This window comes from Cryptomeria japonica, chromosome 8 (assembly GCF_030272615.1).
Source record: "Cryptomeria japonica chromosome 8, Sugi_1.0, whole genome shotgun sequence".
Taxonomy (NCBI): Eukaryota; Viridiplantae; Streptophyta; class Pinopsida; order Cupressales; family Cupressaceae; genus Cryptomeria; species Cryptomeria japonica.
The window spans coordinates 417,095,942-417,111,679 of NC_081412.1; the positions used below are offsets into that span (position 1 = coordinate 417,095,942).

The 15,738-nt window shown below is 34.9% G+C and overlaps 3 non-coding genes across 3 annotated transcripts; all 3 read left to right on the plus strand.

The window, feature by feature from the left end:
* Positions 1 to 6,602: 6,602 nt before the first annotated feature.
* Positions 6,603 to 6,686, plus strand: TRNAL-CAA (transfer RNA leucine (anticodon CAA)). Its single transcript has one exon. It is a non-coding gene; the product is annotated as a tRNA-Leu (tRNA).
* A 168-nt stretch (positions 6,687 to 6,854) lies between these two features.
* Positions 6,855 to 6,926, plus strand: TRNAP-AGG (transfer RNA proline (anticodon AGG)). The gene has a single exon. It is a non-coding gene; the product is annotated as a tRNA-Pro (tRNA).
* Positions 6,927 to 7,093: 167 nt separating this feature from the next.
* TRNAY-GUA (transfer RNA tyrosine (anticodon GUA)) lies at positions 7,094 to 7,188 on the plus strand. Its single transcript has 2 exons — positions 7,094 to 7,130; positions 7,153 to 7,188. It is a non-coding gene; the product is annotated as a tRNA-Tyr (tRNA).
* The last annotated feature ends 8,550 nt before the right edge of the window (positions 7,189 to 15,738 follow it).

Genomic DNA, 15,738 nt, shown 5'->3' on the forward strand with positions numbered 1-15,738 from the left:
TTAATCTACTACTTATTCGAATTTCATCATTTCAGTTTGAACAAACACTCAAATAAGATCATTTAAATCATCCACACTTTCAATATGCAAAATATAAATTCCTAATGTGGTGTGTGAAAGATTCCCTTTTCTATCGAAGTCATTCAGTTAAAGCAATTCTACCTGATTCGTGTTCTTGCCTTCGACCTCCTTCACCTCATCCTGCATTACTTGCACTCAAAATTTATCAGCAATGACAAACCTCAAAAGAATATCGAATTGCTTATCATTTGCAGGAGTAAGAAGCATATTATATTTCCTCATAATAGATTATGAAAGATCTAATCTATTTGAATTTCAAAATCATATTACATCTTAAATTTGCACAATATTAAATAAAATGATTCGTGACAGAAATTGAGGAATTTGGTCTTGTTGCTACTATAAAGACAGATTTAGCTTTTAAGGCATCAACATCATCTGCACCATCATTTGACAAGTCTAATTGCAAAGCCTTTTATGCAAGAGAACTTGAGGAAAGCAGGAGAGAAAATGAAGAACTTGAAGAACTTGAAGCACTATTTGCAAGGAAAATGCCTAAAGGTCTAGTTGGAAGTAAGTATGAAGGTAAAACACCCTTTCAATGCTTTAACTATAATAAGATTGGTCATATGGCTTCTAGATGCCCTGATAGACATGCTAGACTAAGAGAAGAAGATAGAAGAACATACAAGCCTAACCTTGAATATCAGAGATACAGATTTAAGAAGAATAAAGATAAATCTTGTTATCTTGATGATGAAGGAGTCACTTATGATTCTGATGAAGATCCAACAGACAATGGATGGGTTTTTGTTGCTATAACAGAAGATCAACTGGCACCTACTATTCAACCGGTAGAGCAGGCCCTGGCAGCTAAAGTTGAAGTTAAGGATGAATGGATCATTGATTCAGGATGTTCACATCACATGACTAGTGATAAAGGTAAATTCTTGAACTTTCAGGAATATAATGGAGGTCTAGTGAGATTTGGAGATGATAAAGCTTGTTTGATCAAAGGTAAAGGTACAATATCTCTTGATGGTAAGCATAATACAGACAATGTTTACTATGTGGAAGGATTAAAGCATAATCTTTTGAGTGTTGGTCAATTAGTTGAGAAAGGATTTCAGTTACAGATGAAGAATGGTAAATGCAAAATTATGAACAGAACTGGCTTGGAAATTGCAACCGGAAATCAAACTAGAGGTAACATATTTCATTTGAATAACAGTGAAAAGACATGCTTGATTGCACATATTGATGAAAGTTGGCTATGGCATAAGAGACTCTGTCATATAAATTTTGATTGCATGGTAAAAATCAGTACTACTAAGGCAGTTAGAGATTTACCTAAGATTGTCAAACCTCACAATCCGGTATGTAAGGAATGTCAATTTGGAAAACAAGTTAGAGCATCTTTTAAAAGTATTCCAGAAAAATCCAATAATGCTCTTGACCTAATTCATACTGATTTATGTGGTCCAGCTAGAATTAAAAGTTTATAAGGTGATAGATATTTCATGCTAATCATTGATGACTATTCTAGAATGTGTTGGGTTACTTTTCTTAGAGAAAAATCAGAAGCACTTGGGAAGTTCAAACTATTCAAAGAAATGGTAGAGAATGAAACCAGTAAGAAAATCAAATGTCTGAGATCAGATCAAGGAGGAGAATTTACATCTAAGGAATTTAATGCATTCTGTGAATTGAATGGAATCAGAAGACAACTATCAACACCCTTGACACCACAACAGAATGGAGTCATTGAAAGGAAAAATAGAACTATCTTGGATGCAGCTAGAAGTATGTTATCTGAAGAAAATCTACCACATGTATATTGGAGAGAGGCAGTAAGCATAGTGGTCTACACATTCAACAAAGCTCACATCAAAGGAGAAACTGATAAGACCCCTCATGAACTATGGTTTGGTATTACTCCTACTCTTAAATATTTCAAAATATTTGGAAGTAAATGCTATATTAGAAGAGATGAGTACACTGGCAAATTTGATCCTAGAAGTGATGAAGGAATATTTCTTGGTTATTCATCTAAGAGAAAGGCATATAGATGTTTTAACAAGAGATTGCAGAAAATTGTTGAGAGTACAAATGTAAAGATCGATGAACAATTCAAAGGAACTTCAAGGTATATAGACTCTGAACCAGCAACATGGATTCTAACAAATGAACCTACATCGAACCCACCGCTATAGAATGAAGATCCAGTTACACCGGTATCATCTGAAAATTCCACAGTAACTGAGGAACAACAACAAACAAAGACACCCTAGTATGTAAGACGGAATCACTCTGAAGATCAGATAATTGGGAACAAATATAAAGGAGTTATGACAAGAGGAAGACTGGAAAATGAAGAGGTGTGTCTTATTTCTCAAATTGAACCATCATCAATTAATGAGGCATGTGAAGATAAACACTGAATTAAAGCTATGGAAGAGGAACTAGAACAAATTGAGAAAAATAACACATGGACATTAGTTCCTCGGCCTAAAGACAAAAATGTGATTGGAACAAAATGGGTATTCAAAAACAAACTTTATGAAGATGGTAAGGTAATCAGGAATAAAGCAAGACTAGTGTGTAAGGGATATTCTCATAAAGAAGGAATTGATTATAATGAAACCTTTGCATCGGTAGCTAGAATTGAGGTAGTCAGATTATTCTTGGTTTTTGCAGCACACAAGAACTACAAAGTATATCAAATGGATATTAAATGTGCATTTCTGAATGGAGATCTTGAAGAAGAAGTTTACATTGAACAACCTGATGGATTTTCTTTGAAAGAAAACAGAGATATGGTTTGCAGGTTAAAGAAAGCTTTGTATGGGTTGAAACAAGCTCCAAGAGCTTGGTATGCAAGATTGGATACGTATCTTTTGAAGATTGGTTTTTCTGAAGGTAATGTTGACAGCAACTTATACTACAAAGTGACTAATGATGACATCTTGGTTATAGAATTTTTTGTTGATGATATAATCTTTAGAGGAGAAGATGATTATGTAAAGACTTTTCTATTGAAATGCAACAAGAATTTCAAATGTCTATGATTGGAGAGATAAAATTATTTTTAGGATTGCAGATTTCATAGACTGATAAAGATATATTCTTGAGTCAATCCAAGTACTTGAAGGAGTTACTAAAGAAATTTGGGATGGAGAACTCTAAACCAGTAAGCACACCTATGACTACAAATGACAAATTATCACTAAGGGATGAATCTACACCTGTTAATCCGACTAGGTACAAATCTATGATAGGAGGCCTACTGTATTTAACACAAACAAGACCTGATATTATGAATGCAGTATGTATTGTTTCAAGATTTCAGAGTAATCCTAGAGAAAATCATGAATCAGCAATCAAAAAAAAAATTTGGTACTTACAAGGCACTACAAATCTTGGATTAGGGTATCCTAGAGATGAAAACTTTGAATTATGTGCATACACAGATGCAAATTGGGCAAGAGATGTGGATGATAGAAAAAGCACCACCGGAGGAGCATTTTTTTCTTAGCAGCAGAATAATTTATTGTTGAGTAAGAAACAAAGTTGTACATCTTTATCAACAGTTGAATCATAATATGTTGCAGCAACAACTAACTGTACACGGGTATTATGGCTTAAGAAAATGTTGAAGGACATAAAGGTAAAATGCAAGGAACCCATAACTATCTATCGTGACAACACTACAGCAATTGATATATCTAAGAATCCGGTATTACATTCTAAAACTAAACATGTTTCTATCAAACTGAATTTTCTAAGGGAAAATGTTGAAGCAAAAGAAATAATATGGGTTTATGTGAATACTAAAGAGCAGATTGCAGATATTTTCACTAAACCTCTACCTAAGGAATCCTTTGAATATCTCAAAGACCAGCTTGGGGTTATACCCCCACCGGTAGAGACTTAGTCAGTTGATGTTTGTCATCAACCGACAGAATTAATAGAGAAATATTTTATTCCAGCTTTGATGAGGAAGCTACTTCTCAGAGGGAGTAGTTGGTATACTGAATTGGTTGGTATTTTGTATTTACATCTGGTTTTGCATTGGCTTTGGCATTTGATGTCAAAGGGGGAGAGATTGGTATGGAAAAACACATGACACTCCCAGGGGGAGAGATTGTTTATATCTGAATTTTGATTTCTGGTTATGATCTCTTTTTGGGAGATTGTTGGTTTTTGGTATTTGGCATTTCTGTCTTGGCACTTTGATGGTTTTTCCATCTTGTGTTGCCATCAATGCCAAAGGAGGAGATCGTTGGTATTTTGGTATGGTTTTGTCATTGATGTCAACACCTACTATCACTTATCAACTCTGGCACTTTGAAGAATTGGCAATGTTCACCGGCAATCAAGTGACTTATGCACAGTCACCAGTATCTAGTACACCGACAGGATATAATGTTCACTGGCACCTAGAATGGCATGGAAAACACCTGGTTATGTCGAAGACATCGTTTGGAAACTTTGTCTTGGAGATTTGTTCATTGGCATATTCGTATTTGCATATTTGTTGTTACCGGCAAATAGGTCCAGATCATTCACCAACAGGCTTATCTATTCCAGATCAGCATGACACACTATGGAGATGTTTTATTAATGTTATAATTGCATTGAGCCAACATGTTGAATCGGTTATTGCATCGAATATTGTTTTTATTCGTAAAATGATTTTATTATAATACCCTTTAGAGCCGACCTACTAAAATTGGTCTTAGGTTATGATATAAATGTAAGATCTTATTTGTAAGATCAATGTGGAATGCGAAAAAGGAATTGTGTGAAGGTATATGCGAGAATAAGCAGAGCTATACACACAGATATCATTTGAAGGTTGAAGCAAGGTTTTGTGAAGACAATCAGAACTACACCGGTACTGAATCCAACATAGTAAGATGCTATTTTGAGCAGTACATCCTTATTGGATTTAACCATCCAATTGTAGTCAATGTGACTCCTATTGTGTTTGAGCAGTGAGCTCTAAGCGCTTGGCCTTTCTGCATGTGCAGACCCCATTTGTATACACATACTATCTACAGTAGTATCATCTGATTGTGGGTAAGGTTTCCCACCGTGGTTTTTCCCCTTACAGGGTTTCCACGTACAAATATTGGTGTTATGTGTTGTGGATGTTATTGTCTTTCTGTTTCATGCATTAATCTTTACCGGTACTGTAATTAACTGATAAAACTGTCTACCGGCATACAAGTCCAATTTACCGGTATTAAGCATTAAAGTTGGTTAAGTTGTTTTGGTTTGAATTTATTTTGACAACTGATTCACCCCCCCCCCCCCCCTCTTAGTTGTCTCTGGGACCTAACACCATATGCAAAGAACAATGTGCTCATAAAAAATCTTGAAAGAGAAATACAAAATGAACTATTTGCCTCTGTACATTAAGAGGAAATGACAATTTTGTTACACATTCAAGAGAATTAAAACCATCCAATCCATAATTTTTCTCACAACCCCCTTCAATAAGGGTTGTTTGCTTCTTAGAGTGTTCAACCATCTAATGGTGATGATTGTTTCGCTTGCTTAAAGTTATTTTCATTAATAATCATTTCTTAAATTTACTTTAGTATAACAATATGTGGAAGTGACCATAAGTAAAAGATCAACTCATTACATATTTCAAGATCACAATTCTACGAACAAACATATCATAGTAATATTCCTTTTATTTAAAAATAAAAACCACCTAAGCTCTACCAACGGTTCTCTAAACTAATAATCAAACAAAAATAGAGTTGAAAATCCAAACAAACAAAAACTAATTTGATTGATCAAATGACTAATTTATCCCATGGAATTTGAACAAAGACTCTATAAATGTACAACAATAACAAAAACATGTTTTAAATGAAAGTCCTCACTACTAAGAAATCTCAACTATCAACAAGGAGCTTTTCCATAGCTTTAAAGGCCTTTCAATTAAGTATTAATCCTAAATGAAATGAGATTGAATGCAGGTCACACCAAAATTTGATGAAATGTAGAATAGTAATTTAAGCAATGTTATTTCAATGAAACCGTCTTCACAAAGAAGATAAAAAAACATATCTTACAATAAAAATTATTGTTTTGAACTATCCCAACTGAATACCCCTTATATTCATCACCAATAAAATATTTTATTTCAAAATTCCTCCAATTTCTCTCCCATAAAGCTTTCTACCACTTTAAAAAAAAAAAAAAAACTTACAAAACCCTCCATAGCATATAAAAACATGATTGTTTATAAGGATCACCTTTTTGAAGATGACCTACAAATGTCATTTAAGAAATTAACATTCGTAGTAAAAAGAAACTTAGAATCTCTCCTAGGTAGAATACAAAGTAATTAGTGGAAGTCTTCCCACCAGCGCACTCAATTAAATGGATCATTCTCTAAATTCAATATCAACAACCTAAAGCACTAATGGTTCATAAATCAAAATAGAATTTAATATAACCATTACAAATGTACTTATCAGATTAGGAAAATGGAACGGAAGGCTATAATAAATTCTTTGTGCTCAACTGTAATTAATTGTGCATGATAAAGATTTCATGAGGTCAGGATGGCCGAGTGGTCTAAGGCGCCAGACTCAAGTTCTGGTCCTCTAACGAGGGCGTGGGTTCAAATCCCACTTCTGACAAAAGGAAGCTTGAACTTTTTAATTTTTCTGTATAGATTAAATTGCAGCAGTAAAAATCTAATGGCGTGTAAGAAGACATCTCAGGGCATTTGGTCTAGTGGTATGATTCTCGCTGTATATATTAAATTGCAGGAGTAAAAATCTAATGGCGTGTAAGAAGACATCTCAGGGCATTTGGTCTAGTGGTATGATTCTCGCTTAGGGTGCGAGAGGTCCCGAGTTCAATTCTCGGAATGCCCCGAACTGATGTTCAACTGTCATCCATGGTTATGTGCACCGACTGATGGTTAAACTTCGATGTGCGGCTGTTGCTATTTTCTCATTTGGATTTGCAGGCTGGCTTATTTTGTTTTAACATCTTTAAGTATCAGATTACATAAATATAAACAAGAAAAACGAGCACGGAACCTACCTTAGCTCAGTTGGTAGAGCGGAGGACTGTAGTGGGATACAAAATCCCTTAGAAATCCTTAGGTCGCTGGTTCGATTCCGGCAGGTCGGATCTAATATTTTGCCTTTTGGTCGTTTGAAAAACGTAGGCATAAATTCATGAAGTATAGGAAACTGTAGGATTTATGTCTGTCAATAAATTTTATTTATTAATGAGTGAAGGGTAGAGGGATTGATATTCTATTACGTTGGTATATTGAAGATAATATTGTATGAAACAAAATGAAAAGGTTTCATTTTTTAAGATTATAAGTCTCTATATGAATTTGATCTATAAAGTTTGTGCTATTCATATATAATCTTAATTTATTGTCAAATCATTATTTTTTCAAAATCAATTTTATTGTAATTGATTATAATTAATAGTCTCAAGTTTTCATGTATGGTAAAGAAAAGAGTAATCTAGATTAGAGATGCCTTCTTTACATATTTTTAGAAAAACATCCTTCTTGAGACCTTTCCAAGAATACTTTTCTCATATCTCCTTGTAGGTTTCAAAATATCCTTGGTGACCTCCTAACGGGTTATCATGCTACTACTTCATGATTTTACTACTTCATGATTTTACTCTTCGAGTTGGGTACGAGGAATATCTTATCCTTATATAGAATGATTTCTTCAACTACTTTATATTCATCATTTGGTACATTTTCTTCTAGTATCTCAATGGCTTAGAGGTCTTTTGCATACTCTACAATGATGTAATTTTTCCAATCCTATGTGAAGCTTGTTATGGTGTTCAAATAAGGTCGTCTAGACAAGACATACTCTATATCAAAATCGTACAAGCTTGGATTTTGCTTACCCATTTTTGTTGGTGGTCATTCAAACCTTTCTGATTCATGAAGAACCTTAGGCTATTATGATTTGTTTTGACATTGAATTTTCTACAAACTAAGTATTATATGAATTTGGCCAAGGCATGCATGATGGCCAACATTTCTTTATCATAGATAGAATCGTGTTTCTCGGTTTATGTAAGCTTGCAACTTTCAAATGCTATGGGATGTTTATTTTGCATGAGAACCACCCCAATTCCTTCTCCAGAAGCATCGTACTATATCAAAATCGTAAGCTTCGAACTACATTATTGGTCCCTTTGACATACTCTATATCAAAATCGTAAGCTTGGACTTTGCTTACCCATTTTTGTTGGCGGCCATTCAAATCTTTCTAATTCATGAAGAACCTTAGGCTATTATGATCCGTTTTGACATTGAATTTTCTACAAACTAAGTAAGTATTATCTGAATTTGGCCAAGGCATGCATGATGGCCAACATTTCTTTATCATAGATGGAATCATATTCCTTGGTTTATGTAAGCTTGCAACTTTCAAATGCTATGGGATGTTTATTTTGCATGAGAACTGCCCCAATACCTTCTCCAGAAGCATCGCATTATAACTCAAAGGCTAGTGTAAAGTTAGGGATGGCTAAGACAGGGCATGAACTCATTGCCTCTTTTAGCTTCTCAAAATCTTATTGTGATACTTCACTCCACACCAAGGCTTCCTTTTTGGTTAAGTCTATGAAAGGTGCGATTATCTTGAAAAAGCCTTTTACAAAGCACATGTAATAGCTACATTGTCCCACAAAGCCTCTAAGATGAGTTAAGGTTTAGGTTTTGGCCATTCTTTGATGGCTTTAATCTTATCTTCGTCTACACTTACTCCCTTTGCATTGATTTTGTGACCTAAGTAAAGGATCTCCTCGAGGCCAAACTCACATCTTGAAGGTTCAACAAACAAGGATTTTGTTTCTAAGATACTTAAGACTTCAATATATCGAAGGTCCTCCTCCCATGTCTTGCTCTAGATAAGAATATCATCAAAGAATATAAGTAGGAATTTTCTTAGTTGTTTGCAAAAGACATGATTCACACATGGCTGAAAGGTGGCTAGGGCATTAGTGAGGCCAAAAGGTAGACTAGGAACTCAAAATGTCCATAATGACATCGAAAGGCAGCCTTAGGTACATCTTCTCTCATCCTTATTTGGTGGTATCCCAATCGTAAATCAATCTTGGAAAATATCCAGCTCCATGACGTTTATCAATTAATTCAGTTATCCTATGTATAAGATATCGGTTTTTAATTGTCTTCTTATTTAGAGCACTATAATCTATACACATCCTCATAGTACCGTCTTTCTTTTTTACTATTGCTATAGAAGATGCAAAAAGACTAGAACTGGCTAAATATGTTTAATTTCTAACAATTCCTTAATAGTTTTTTCAATTTCTTCCTTGAATCTATGGGAATGTTTGTAGGGAGTGGTGACCACGGGTTTGGCTCCTTCTTCTAATTCTATAGTATGCTCAAACTCTCCTCTTGGAGGAAGACCTGAGGGAATATCATCAAAGACATTTTTATATTTTCCCAAAATAGGATGGATATCTATGTGGATTGCTTGCTCTTGGGGGGAAGATTTAACTAGAGTCATACAATGTACAACCCATTCTCTTTGTCCATGTCTAATGATTCTTTCAATTCTTTTGCATGAAACCATTCTTGGAGAACCATCTAGTAGTCCTTTTAATGTGACCTCTTGCCCATTATGTTTAAAGTAGATTTCTAAGTTTGGAAGGTCCATGGTGAAGTGTCCCAAAGAGTGAATCTAAGGTGTTCCCAATATCACATCATTTTCTAGTGTAACTACATAGAAATCCCCTTTGATGGTGTGATCTCCCACACTGATCTCCAATTGGTGAATATTTTTTGTGCATTCTATAGATCCATTTGCTACAGTGACTTTTAAATCTTTAAAATCCTTGGCTTCTAACTTCCTTTTTGAAACTAGATTCTTGTTAATAAAATTATGGGAAGCCCCACTATCTACTAGAGCAATTACCTTATGTCCCTTAAGAGTGCCCTTAATTCTAAAGAGTCTATGTTTAGAGATTTGAGAAATGATTGCTAAAGTCTTGGGTTCATCATCATCGGATCTTGCCCTTTTGCTAGGGTTCTCATTCATTTCCTCATTAGATGTTGCTTCTATTGTGTGCACTTGTCCTCCTTTGTATTGGTGATCTCATCCCCATTCCTCCTTAGGTTGTCTCTTTGTTTTTGGGCATCCTTTGTTTGGCATGAATTGCTTGGCCTCCATTTCTCCTTACAGAAGAAACATGTTTGTGCCTTATCTTCTTTTTTGTGACTTTCATTTATATGGATACTTAGAGTCTGTTTTTGGTGTATAATGGATCCTTTATATTGTAATAATAATATGTCTCTGTTTAATAAATTGATCCTCTTTGATCTTGTTGACTTTATTATTAGTAAAACATATCAATTGTTAATAAAATAATAATATAAATATTTATATTGTTAATTGATTATTTACTTATTATGTTCAATTAAGTTAAACAATATCTCATTGCAGAAGAAGGTGTACAATGCACTCCTTGGCAGGGGATGGTTGATTACTGCCAAGGCAAATCATTATTGATAGTGAAACACACTCTCGATCGAGAGTGATGGGAGGAAGCATGGCATTGACTTGACGAACCAAGCGGTGAGTGAAGAACTAGCATCCTCTGACTTATAGTCTGAGGGTGGAGAGTTAGCTATGGACGAAGGGAGGAAAGGCATGGAACCCAACGATGAAGGGGGGCTCAAACTGGAAGATTTCTCTGAAGATGAGACGAGTTCACTAAATGGACTATTCCACTAGCAAATGGAGGACTATGAGTTATTTTCGCCAACATGTAATTTCCTTGAAGCTAAAACTCTCAATGAAGAGCACTCGATGAAAGCATGTAAAGTTGTGGAGATACATGTGGTAGTATGAAGATGGAAAGTGGAAGGGAAAAGCCCATGAAAAATGAATAGAGGCAGTACAAATAAGGGAGACTACACAAAAAGAAATCATACCCGTATGGAGTTAAGTTGTACAAAGTCAAGTCGAATCCAAGTGTACTATCAAAAAAATATGGAGTTGAGAGAAAAAAATTAATCAACCTAATCAAGTCACTCAATCATTATAATGAAGTGAGGAGGGAAAAACAAATTGAGGGCAACAAGAAAAGAGAAGTATAGGTTACAAAAGAAACCATATGGGAAAAGACAAGAACATTGTGCAATATGTCTGTACACAGTACGAAGAGCATGAAGACTGGCCATGAAGATATTTTTGTACATCATACAAAACATAGAGAGGGATCGTGAAAGGAGAAGGGTCGTACAAGCACACCAAGTACAGGCATGACAACCGTATGCAAACACATGCACAATTGGAAAGTCTATCCATACAAAATCACAAATAGTCTTCTTTTGTATGTCGTATGGGAAAATAAGTTCGTATGGCTTGAACTATATGAAAAGTTTTCAAGGCACCTGAAGAAGCCCATACAATGGTAGGAAAAACAAATTTGTATGAGGAGCTCGTACAACAATTGAATATGCACGTATAATGTCTGGGGAAAATAGATCCATATGAGGTGAAGGAAAATTCATATGTGGAAATCCATATGCAACAAAGAACCCCATATGTGTGAAATCTGAAAAAAAGAGGCCATACATTAGCAAGGCAGTCATACATTGGAGTCTGTATGAACTAAAGAATAGAAGGTCAAACACCACGCAAACACTATACCAACACACAAATGGATTTGTACAAGGACTAGGCATGTCGTACGAAAGTAAAGGGTTTTCATATTGGACACTGTACGAGGGAAGAAAAACAAAGCAATTTGTATGGGTGATAGGCATGCATGAAGGGAGAGATGTCATACAAGAAGTCAACAAGTTCATACAAAGAATAGAGACTATACAAGGCACCTACTCAGCCATATAAATGTTGTGCACCAACAACTTTGTGAAATCTACATTTTTTGGCTTCATCAACATTATTTTTGACATCTTAAAAAATCAGAAAAATGAGGCTACCTCAAGACCCCGTGAGGGGCGCTGCCCCTTGACCCTGCAAGGGGTGCTGCCCCTTGACCCCACTACGGGCACTGCCCCCAAACCCCCATTTGATTTGGCAAGTACACTACAATTTGGTGTTGTCCAGTCCACGTCATTGTCTATCATTAGTCTTCCCAAATATTAATTGTCATCAAGAAGACAACTTTTTATTTTGGGGTGGGGTGGATGATGTAGTCGACATAAAATGCTTACTATTATGTTTGATAATATTTGTTATCTGCCAATGTATTAATTATTTGTATTAAGTGGGTTGTCACTTTCAGGTAGTTAATGTTTTGGTTGGTTGGTGGTTGTGTTCTTCTTGGTAACCATCGGGTCCTTTAAATATGTTTTATACGACCAAGGAAGGTAGTACGGTATAGTCAGATCTAGTGTAATCCTTGGTTGACCATCTCTAGTCCTCTTCCCTATAATAATTGCATGTGCAATTAAACATATATTTTACTATCGTGTCTGGTATGCATTATCATTTGTATTATTATTTCATGTACCTAATTTATTAGATATAACCGCCAACATAGGATTTAACAAGATTGTGACATGTATCTTAGTCCTACACAATGAAACAACCAACAAGAAAATTATAAATGACTTGAGAAACAAGAATTAAATGCAAAAGATAAGATACGGTCTAATTAACAACTAAGACCTTCTATATAGATTCCTAGAACCTAAGTAAGCTTAACATATGAATAGGACCTACTAGTGAACTAATTAGGTAAAATACCTTATTCACACAAACAAATTACATGTTTTTTCTTGTATTTTAAAATCTAAATTCTAAAATGCATGTGGTTTATTGACCCTTGAAGGATGAGTTGGTTGTTGTTAAATTTTGAATTGATCAACACAAATAGCAAGCCCCACTAGCTATGGATTAAAGTCTATATTCTAAAATATAGTCAAATTAGCATTTGATGTTTAATGTGGGAATTATTTCCTACATGAAGTTGCAAGGTTTCTATTAGAATTCGGTCCAAGGTGATCAACTAATGTTAGAGTGTTCATAATGTGTAAAGTCATTTTTTGGCATCTCAGGAGATATTTTCTCTGATTTAAAAATGGTCGACTTGTAGAAGCCCAAAAGCACCTATATGTATTATCAAAAGTAATATTCCATCCTTTCCATTTACCCAACTTGAGGAAGTAATCAATTTTATCGCAAAAAAATAATTATTGTTCCAATGGACCCCTTCACCCCTTATGAATGCATTTACAAACTATAGGTGGAATGTTATTATGAATTATTTTTCACTAACGCCCTAGATAACTAAAGACACCTTGGCAAGGATTTGGGGAAAATTTAAATAACATAAGATTTACAAAGTTGATGACACCTTAATCCTAACAGAAAGAGTTTCTAGTTTTATAATCATGTTGTAAATTTGTATTTGTAAATGTGATGCTAAAAATGTGGTATAAGATAGGCATACACATATAATGAGACAATAAGATGTAATTGAAAAGCTTAATTGAAAACTAAATCATAAATGCAAACCATAAGCCTTCCTTGAAATGTCCCATTTTCCTCTATTCTTGAGGACCTTGAAAGTGTTGGATTGATGGGCTCTTAGTGGAGTGATGACCTCCAAAGTGACAACTCAAGAGTTGAGTAGCTATTTGATCATGATTAACTATGGAGATGATATGAAATGCATGATTCAAGAAACTAGATTAACATGCTATGATTAATCCAAAAGCTAATTACTAGATAATTGAAATACAAATTGCCTATAGTAACAATGCCTAAATTGATATGAGATGGGATCCATATTACTCCAAAATGAGGGGTATTTATAGGAATTCCAAGGCCAAAGCTGAGGTGGCAGGAATCGACGGTCCAGATTTGATCTGAAGATATCAAAGGCCAAGATTGAGGAAGTTGGAGAAGAGGTTGGAGGAAGGGACACTTGTCATCTCTGTGGTGACAAGTGTCAAGGAGCCTTTCTTATGAGAGGGCAAGTGTCCAAGGGAGGAGACGTGTGGAAAAAGTGTCATGTGTCTCAAGGAGATAATATCCACACCATGAGAGGTTAGGATAAGGAGGTTAGAATGTGCAAGATAGGATAGGGTTAGTTAGAGCCAAGATTAGATTGAATGGGTTAAGTTAGGGGATGGTTAGGTTAGGTGGTTAAAGTTAGGAGCCATGCGCTCATTTGAATTTAGAAATTCAAATAATTGGAAAATGGTAATTAATCTCAACAAACTTGAGTTTGTTAATCTTAATTAGGGATTAGAAGAATTGATTAATATGGAGAGACATTAATTAATTTAGAATTAATTAATCAAAGGGGGATGTGAGATGAACTATATAAATAAATCGATTTATTTACTAGTAGATGAATAGAGAAATTAATTAAATTGTTTGTAAATTCAATTAATTGGGAAGGGGAATTAATCAAATAACTAATGTATTTAATTAACTATCTTCAGACCATTTTTAGGTGTGTATACATTTTGCCCCTCTTTGAAGCGATGTGTGACGACGCATTGGTTCAAAGAAAACTTGATTGATGATGTTGTTGATTTGATAGAATGTAGATTTGATCTTGATTTGATGCAGATTTGGTTTCGATATGATACTGATTTGATTTGGAGATGATAAATCTCGATATGATGCGATTTCAATCTTGGAGATGATAAATCTCGATATGATGCGGTTTCAATCTTGGAGATGATAAATCTCAATATGATGTGGTTTCGATCTTGGAGATGATAAATCTCGATATGATGCCCCAGACTCTGATTGATAAAAATTGATGCGAGGATGCCCCCTCGGGAGATGAATCGGATAATTTTCAAATGATTTTGAATTTTTCGCGATTTTTTGATTTTTTAAAATTTTTTGAAATTTTTTGCGATTTGTAAATTTTAATGATTTTTTGATTTTTAGAGTTGATCCGATTCATTTCCCGATAAGAAATTTGAAAATATTGTCTTGCCAGGTTGATTAGTTGATTAGATGATTAACAATAAGTGGAATAAAAATCCCACTTAAATGCCCCATTATGAGTTTAAAAAGGTGAATTCATTTTTCCACTCCTCATTTGTGCACTGCAGTTGTTGAAGAAAAATTGCTTTGGAGGAAGGAAATGGCGATCCCGTATCACTAGCATAGGTTCGAGCGAGTTCGGCAATATGAGCGTCCTCCGGCATACGGTCCACCGGTACACACTTTGAGAAAATCCAACTTTGTTGATTTTTTTTTTTTAAATTTAGCTGTTAGACTAAAAAATCATTTTTTAGCATTTTCGTCAGATGGGTAGGGGAGAAAATTGCATTTTTGAGATGGGTTTTTCGAGTTTTTTTTTTTAAAATTCACTCGAAATCCCCCAAAAAAATTATTCATGCATTTTTCAATTTTTGAAAATTTTGAAAATTTTCAAAAATTGGGCGGGAGAGGGAAAAGGCGGGGCGGTGGAGGCCCGGCGGTGGCCGCCACCGGCGCTGCGGGCGCCGTGGGCTCTGCGAGTGGCGCCGCCAATGCCACCGCAAGCACTGCCGCCTGCGCCACCGCAAGGCTTAGAAAAAAAAAAATTATTTTTTTAAACTTTTTTACTAAGTTTTTCAATTTTTTGATTTTTTGACTGATTTTTTCGGTTTTTTGATGATTTTGATTTCATTTTTCGATTTTTGGCTTTGATGATTGGTTGATGATTTTTGTGATTTTTGATTTC